Source organism: Electrophorus electricus, chromosome 15 (assembly GCF_013358815.1).
Source record: "Electrophorus electricus isolate fEleEle1 chromosome 15, fEleEle1.pri, whole genome shotgun sequence".
NCBI classification, from domain to species: Eukaryota; Metazoa; Chordata; class Actinopteri; order Gymnotiformes; family Gymnotidae; genus Electrophorus; species Electrophorus electricus.
The window spans coordinates 18,945,508-18,954,216 of record NC_049549.1 but is presented as its reverse complement, the minus strand read 5'-3'; the positions used below and the strand labels follow the sequence as shown (position 1 = coordinate 18,954,216).

General features: G+C 37.7%; 1 long non-coding RNA gene across 1 annotated transcript in view; it reads right to left on the bottom strand.

Moving 5' to 3' along the window:
- The window catches only part of LOC113582026, a 15,116-nt gene extending 7,756 nt beyond the window's left edge, over positions 1-7,360 (bottom strand). Inside the window, exon 1 of the long non-coding RNA XR_003411117.2 lies at positions 7,349-7,360. This is a non-coding gene — a long non-coding RNA (uncharacterized LOC113582026). The remainder of the gene's footprint in view (positions 1-7,348) is intronic.
- Between the last annotated feature and the right edge of the window lie 1,349 nt (positions 7,361-8,709).

Sequence of the window (8,709 nt, the reverse complement as noted above, 5' to 3'; positions counted from 1 at the left end):
TGTGTGTGTGTGTGTGTGTGTGTGTGTGTGTGTGTGTGTGTGTTCATCATTCAATACACAAGGTTTCACCTTGTCTACCAGTCCTGTCCAGTGATTAGTCATTCCACATACCATCCTACTATCAGTCATTTCATATTGTCATTGTGACCTCACTGCCTAGACAGGGTCGTAACAATATATTTTAATATTTGTGTGGTCAATGTAGTACACACAAATTGCAGTTTGGTCAGTGTACACAGTGTAGTACACAGGATATTTCAGATAAAGGTCAGCTGTGCAAGCAAACTGCTTTTGAAGTTCAAAACCTCTGTCCATAAAATCCTGTTTCTCTGGAAACCTTGTACACTTAACTGCAATTTTACTATAGCACATACTTATATACAGATATATATGTAATGTAATATATAAACCAAAACAGCTAAGCCTTAGTTTTTTGTGAGGTAGCCAAATTCACATATCGAAGACTATTCAATAGATATTGAGGTAAAGGCTGAACAGTATGATGGTCTAAAACAAGTATTTGAAGCAACAAGTAACTAAAACTGAGAAACAGAAATTATTTTTGTCATACAGAATAATTTCTCCTTCTCAATTAAAATGTCTGTTCCTGTTAATTTCAACAATCTTTGTCAGCATGTCAGCAGAACACGTCCTTCATTTTTAATTAAAACCTCTGAAATTGCACATACAACTGTTAAAATACAACTTGATATCATAGATTCAGAAACCTACAAGTCCAGTGTATTTTCTTCTGGGGCCGGAACCAGAACAGTGCTGTTTCAAGATGAGGACAAATTACCAGCTTTTGAGTTTATAAACAGCTTCACACTGCTTTATTCAGTGACCTGTCTGAAAAATAATGAAAGTGCTAAAGCCATCCCAACCAAGCCCAAGCCTCAGAACCTAAGAGCTAGGTTTGAGAAGCTTAGAACCAGGTTTCAGAACCTCGTAGCCTCAGGGGTAAAGTAAGCTCAAGATGTCAAATCTGCACTTGCACACCTATTCTCTTAGTATGTGAATGAAAGTGAACTTCATCAATCTAGCAGGTGAGTTAATAGAATACCAAATAGTATACTTGAGTATTATCAACCAGGACATGGCCGCTGATCAGTACAAGAATGCAGTGCCCTTTGCCCCCACATTGAATGCAGTTCAGTTCAGTACTATTCAGAAATTATGTTCAGTGCTTTTACCACAGACACTGTCACAAAGCAGCTCTGCATTTAGAGAAAAGACATACACACACTCTCTAGCACCCTCTACTTCACAACAGAGAAGCTGTTTGCTATTAATAGTATTTTTTAATCATTTTTTTCATCATTAAAATGGGGTTGTGAGTAAGATTTGTGCCATATTGTTAATAATAGTATGACCACAAATTTATCATGAGGACTCCTCTGAGCTGTGTTATAACCAAGGGAATAGGACCAAGGGAAGGAGATTCCCGCTGCGTTAAGGCTGCTTGGACTGGTTTTTCTGGCTCTGTCCAGGTTTAGTGGCCAGGACACACATTTACCTGCTGATAGTGACATGAGTCTAATGCAATCTGCATGATATATGTAACCACAGGCCAATACAGTATAATAAAACCCAACAGCACACTGCTATCTCCACTGACCACACCATGGCATTTTCAGAAGCTTAGATACAGTACACTCACATGTTTATTCCCAGTCAAGGCCAAATTGTGTGTGGATGTGAATGCACAGAAGTGTATGTATTTGAGTGCACATATGTGGGACTCTGTGTTTGAAGCCTAATTAAATCATCCTCAGCTGGACGGAAGAAAGCCATGCAGTCACGAGAAAACTATGCTGCACTGCACGCAGTAGGTATGACCAGAGCTCAGGAAATCATGGTGACACCAGTAAGCCCTCCACCTGCCTTCTCTTACAGTGCAGATGTATTGTGTCTTATTGTGCATGCTTTTTACTGCCACAGTCTGTGAATGCAAGACTGTCTAAGTAATTCTGGGATGAGGGTGTAAGTGCTGACTGGGATCATGCTGTGGACTCAGGACTCAGGATTCCAGACTCAGGACTCAGGGTTCAAAACTCAAGGTTCCAAACTCAGGGTTCAGGACTCAGGACTCAGGGTTCCAGACTCAGGACTCAAGGTTCCAGACTCAGGACTCAGGATTCAAGAGTCAGGGTTCCAGACTCAGGACTCAGGGCTCAGGGCTCAGGAATCAGGGTTCCAGACTCAGGACTCAGGACTCAGGCTTCAGGTTTCATGGTTCAAGATGTGTTTACTTTCAGTCCATGTGTTTATTCATAGAGAGGTGTTTACTTTCTCCTCTAGGCACTGTGAACACACAGGGTGAGGCAGCTAAAGAGAGTCACATGACAAAGAGCAGAATTACTATTATAGAAACAGCAGAAAGATCTCATCACCTTTTTTATTTTTCTTCTGAGTGATTTCAACCACTAACCATGTAATGTTAAGAGGTAGTCAAAGCAGAATGTTATTTCAATAGTTTTAATCAGTATCCAGATCAGCTCTGTGTATTACAGCATTCATTTAATCATCCCTTCTATCACCAAGGTATTACCCTTTTAGCAATGACCTTTCTTTATATGACATGAAATATAGTGGTTGGATTTCCACTGCTGCCTGGTCCTTTAGTCTTTCTATTGGCAAGCTGTATTGATTCAATGAATCTGATTAGCAAAACACTAAAGTGGGCATGTGTGGCCCCCAGGAGATTTTGCAGTCACGAGAACAAAATATTTAAATATTTTTTAAATATTAAGAACTTGCTCTGACATGTACCACCACATTTAAATAATGGTTTCCAACTCCTTTTCTTTGATTATCTGCTATTAAAACCTTGACAGTCCCCAGTGGATAAGACTTTGGCTATATCAGGCAGGGAGTTATTTTACAGAGCACAGACCTTTTTTAAAGATTTAAAGCATGACCTTTATTCTGTCAATAATATTGGCTGCTTCAGCCTCTTGGCACCTGGACTAAGCTGTTGCTTGCATTTTTAAACGCATTCTCCACGCTATTTGTAACAAGCAGCACATGATAACTGTAGGGTGCTAGGTAATAATCAAACAATAATAATGTAAGCAGTATGATAACAGTGGTTTATTTTTAAAATTCTTTATATGAGCATGCTGGGTCTTGCAAGATTAGTCATCCATTAGGTGTGCAAGGTCCAGACCAAAATAGGTGCATGCAGGAAATTTTTCCAAAAAATATCAATCACTATTACTCTGTCCAGCATAAACAAAGGCTTATTGCGTTCTCACATTAGATCACCATGGTTACGCGAATCAGGCCTTTTACAAATCAGGCATGAATCAGAGGCTCAAGAAATAATAGGGAATACAGATCTCATCTGCACTGTCGTTAGGACAGAGAGTAGTGAGATGAGACCACACAGCCTATTAAAATAGGGGCACATTACATAAGCCAAGCAGAAGCCAAGACCTCCCGCAGTCTAGGATGGGTCGGAAAAGAGAAAAAAAAGATTCCACAGCTTCTGACTGACATTACTGGCCTTCGCAAAACAGCTGAGCTTCTCCAGCGAATATTATACAGCACATAGTCTACTTGTGTATTTACTACACACAGTCCTTAAGATCAAATGTAATAACCTTTTACCTGGTTTCCTTCATTTGGTTGTGATTCCAGTTTCAAGTATAATGAGAACTGGTGAATGTGGGATGTGTTGATATAGCTCTGCAGACACACTGAGATGCATGTTTCTTTTTCACTTTATGGATAAGAAGTAATTTAGTCTCACATTAAATCAGGGACATGCAGGGTAATTTATTTATTTATGTTTCCTCCTGGGACATAAAAAAATATAAACACCAGCCTGGTTTCAGCACCAGTGTTGCAGGCAGAAATAACTTCCAAGCATTTGTTATAAGTGTACGGCAGTGTCTTTACTGGGAGGAATTTTTGGTCAGATCCTCTCTAAAGGACTGATTGAGCTGGGTAACATTTAATGTCTCCTGTGCATACAGACCATCCAGTACATAAAGACCTACCTCCATTTTATTTTGCAGACATTCTATTAGGGATTATTCTGAGTGTTTGGGATCAATGTCTCCTGCAATGTCTCCTACAATGTGTCCTGCAATGTCTCCTGTTACAGATTCAGCACTCCAGCACAGATTCTTGGTTAGGGTTAGAGTTAGTTAACCCAGTCTGCTTAGGCTAGAGTTAGGGTTGGGGTTAGTTGCCTCAGTCTACTTAGGTTAGGGTTATGGTTAGTTACCCCAGTCTGCTTAGGTTAGGGTTAGGGTTATGGTTAGTTACACCAGTCTGCTTAGGTTAGGGTTAGGGTTACGGTTTGTTACCCCAGTCTACTTAGGTTAGCATTAGGGTTATGATTAGTTTCCACAGTCTGCTTAGGTTAGGGTTAGGGTTAGTTAACCCAGTCTACTTAGGCTCTTCCGTTCAATGCGTTTTATGGTTGCTCCCTAAACTTGTTGATTTGAGTGTCTTTAAAGAAGATGAGATTTTGTGCTGAATGCAGTAAGATTGTTCACTTACTTGGCAGTATATTACCTACAACCCTTTGATTTTAGGCACTCTGAAAATCAAACATCAAAAGTACATTGTTCTACAAATGATCCAGGAGATCTTCTAACCCTAAGCCTAACCCTAGACACAAGTTGTATATTTGCAGGTGCTTAACCCTAAGCAGTTTTCTCCCATGTATAAAAGTCATTTCATACAGATTCTGGCAAAGATCTTACTTTTTGAATGACGTCATTTCAAGATAATCCATCATACTGTGAAATATCATGAATGTAATGATTCAGTTGGATATGGCACGATATTTTGGAACTCACTTTGTATGTTGAAGACCTTTAGGTAAAGATACTTTCTCTAATGTGCTATTTGGGTGTTTAGATGATTGAAATTGTAATGAGCTGGGGCTGTAAAGACAGACATTGACATCTCTGGTTGCAGAAAAATGACCTTGTACAGCTCGTTAAATAAATAATCATGAACCAAATGTTCAGTGTTATGTGGCAGATTAGTTCACCTGATATTGAAAACACAAACACTAAAAGCACTGAAGTTAACATGTCTATGTTCAACTAAATTAAAATTAAAGGACCCCATTTTTACTCTCTTTCGACCACTGTGTTTAGCTGTCAGTGGATCCATCAACATAATGCAAACTTACTCATATTTTCCTTAATAGTCTAATATTTCTCTTCTTTTTTGATTGAATACAGATTGAACAAAACAAATTTGCTAATCCAGTATGAATCATCTGCAAAATCAAGTGACAGATTTCAATTATTACTTTTTTTTTTATTGTAGAGCAAAACTTGTAGAAATGTGCAGATTTATATCCAAAAGGGTCACCCACCCCAATTTTGGTTTCACATCAGCCAATTTCAATTGGCTAAAAAGTTGGTGTTTGGGGGGGGGGACTGAATAGAAGTTGCCTGATTTTATATTATTATTGTTGTTGTAGTTGTTGTTGTTAGATAATAAATAAAAATCTTAGGAGGAAGCAAGTGCAGGTGATAAACAACATTTGTTAAGGGTAATCCAATAATCCATAATGTTAATCCAATAATCCGTAAGGGTAATCCAATAATCAATGTTGTTAAAGAGGTTCATAGTGAAAAAGCCAGAAATTAATGAGATTAAACCACCTTTCAAACAATAGGGATGAGCAAGGAACATAAGACAGGGAACCAGGAGGTTAATAAAGAATACAGTACAACAACGACCATCAAACCAGGAGGTTAATAAAGACTACAGCACGACAACAACCATCAAACCAGAAGGCTAACCAAGAATACAACACAACAACGACCATCAAACGAGGAGGTTAACCAAGACTACAGCATGACAACGACCATCAAAGCAGGAGGTTAACCAAGAATACAGCACAACAACAGCCATCAAACCAGGAGGCTAACCAAAAATACAGCACAACAATGACCATCAAACCAGGAGGTTAACCAAGACTACAGCACAACAATGACCATCAAACCAGGAGGTTAACCAAGACCATAACAGGACAAGAGGAAACAAGGAGTATAATGCACAGGATAATCAGAGGAAAACAGGACAAAGGTGAACACTACTAAGGATATAGACACACACACAACAGACATCTAATGGAACCACAATGCCGGGGATGACCATGAAAAAAAAAACTGAGCAACGAGCCTGGTTTTAAAATGTAGTGAATAGAGAGAACTGATTTGTCATATGCAGTGTAGTGAACTGAAGGTGCTAATTTCTCTTATGAGAAGAAATTTGAAAATATGAAGTGGCAGAAATGCTCTTGTAAATTGAAGATGTCTAATACATTTACTTACTGTAACAAAGTATACATATTTTATTACTCCCTACCTCTACTGAACACCACTAAGAATTTCATATTAGATCATTCCAAGACTAATTAAAAAATCACAAGAAAGGAGTTCTGGCCAATAACTGAATCTTTAATCACACTAAAGCCCATGATATAACAGAATTCCCATGATTAACAGGGACTCAAGGAGCGTCACTGCCCCCTTCTGGTAAAGCTGAGCGTTGTTTTGTTTTTGCTCCTGTCAGTCTCCTCCCACTGAGCAGCCTTTCAGTTCTATTCATTGGAAACAAACAATTTTGTTACTTTTAAGAATTGAAATGTAAAATCCAATAATTATATAATGTAAATCTGCGCACTAGATTTGCACAACTGCTTTTATTACATGGGCTGTGATAGTATGAATCCATGATTACAGAACACTCCCAGCAAAATCCAGTGACCAAGCTGCACACATGTTGATAAGAATTATCAAAGACACAGTTACCATTCTGAGCCACTGGATGAAGTGATTAACTTGAAATTTGAGGTAGGTACCACAATTAAGAAGATAACAGAAGTTAAACACTTAATTTGTTCATTCTCTATGTAAATGAAACAGGATTAGGCTTCAGATTTGTCTAATTTCACATTCTCATTTAATGTCTGAATGGTGTTGGCATTACTCCCTGTGAAACAAAATTCTGTAGAGATTGTGGGTGGCACTGGTTTATGACGTTTCATAACACTCATGCACAGAGAGTATTATTTAAAAGAATATTCATTATATTCTCAGGATACAGAAAAAAGGATGTCTTTCTCTTTCACTCTATAGTTTTGTTTTTCTTCTCTTTGTTATAGATGTGTGATATTTCAGCATTTGCTCTGAGTACGGTTAGTAACAAATAAAAAAAATGGTAGACGGAGATGACTCACAGTGAAAGTCAGCAGTGGTACCTGTTATTATTTCCGGCAGTATGGTGTCAGAGCAGTTTCACTCCATCAGTCTCTTTTCATACACCCACACCCACACACACACACACACACACACACACACACACTTACATTCAACTCCTGTTACTTCAGGGCAACTTCATTTTATATTCTAAAACATTCCTTCAAGACAGCTACTTCAGGAGGAGTTTTTAAAAGTCATTTCAAACCACTCAGATGAAAGCACTTTTCTTTACTATGAAAGATATTTTGTGGTCAGGATTAATTTTTTTTACTTACTCATGAACCACAACTGGAATATGTAACTTAACTTCTAACTTCAGTTTTAGAAATTGCAAATTGCAAAACCAACCTTGCACCTGAAGGGTATGTTGATAACTGGCATATAAATTTTAGTGGGCAGGGTTTTGCCTTGTGAGCACTCAATAAAATGTAACTTGGCCCTGGCAACGGAGTAAATAGTACAATATTTAACTGAGCCTTTTACTCTAGTAAAAGTGCTGCTAATTAAACATTTACTAAGAAAAAAATCTTTGGAAAATGTATGTACAGTGACAAAGCAACTTTCCACCAGAGACAAATGTCAAATGACTTTCTTTCCCACGATGTAAGGTTTTACACAAGGTATTTACCAGAATAGTTAGTTTTTTTTTCTTGTTTATTTTTCATACCAGTAACTGTATGAATCTGCACCACTCATTTCTACTATACAGCAATCAGTTAAATACATAATATAACCAAAAAAAGTGTGTTGAATTCTTTGGGATGTAAATGTGTGATGTATTAAGAAATGACTTATGACTGGTAAAGAATGTGTGCTGTGTCATATATAATAGAAGGGAGGGCATGGATGTATGGTAAATGACATGGTTATCTGTGTGTGATCTCAGACATGACCACACATCAGTGGCTCAGAACAGCAGCATTTGATGATGTCACAGGCTAACGAAGCAGAAGTCAAAGCCACATTCTCACAGGAATCAGACTGTGTAGCCAGGAAAAACCAGTAAAGACAAATTTCCTCTCCATGGTTTGCTACTCAATAAGCTGTGCAGTGCTTCCTAACAGTAAACTAGAGTTAAGGGAATGATGATTGATAATATATCGTGGTGAGGTAGTGATTAGATGATGATTAGTGATTAGATGATCACCTGAACTAAATTTTATTTAACAAGCAGTGTGAATGACTAGTGGAGAGCAAGGTACATGAAAACTGTGATTGACACTCAGGATTATCCACAAAATATTGATTTCTGAACTCTTTCTAAGTTAAAACATTAGTAGTATGTTTAAAAACGTCAAGGCCTGAAAAAATATATATATTCAAGGCTTGAATATTCAGCCTTCTTTGCCAATAAATGCTCTAAATGACAATATTTTTATTTTTATGGGTATTTTTACTTGGGAGAAATATTGCTCACAGTTTATGGAATAAAACAAAAATGTTTATTTTATGCAAACACATAACTATA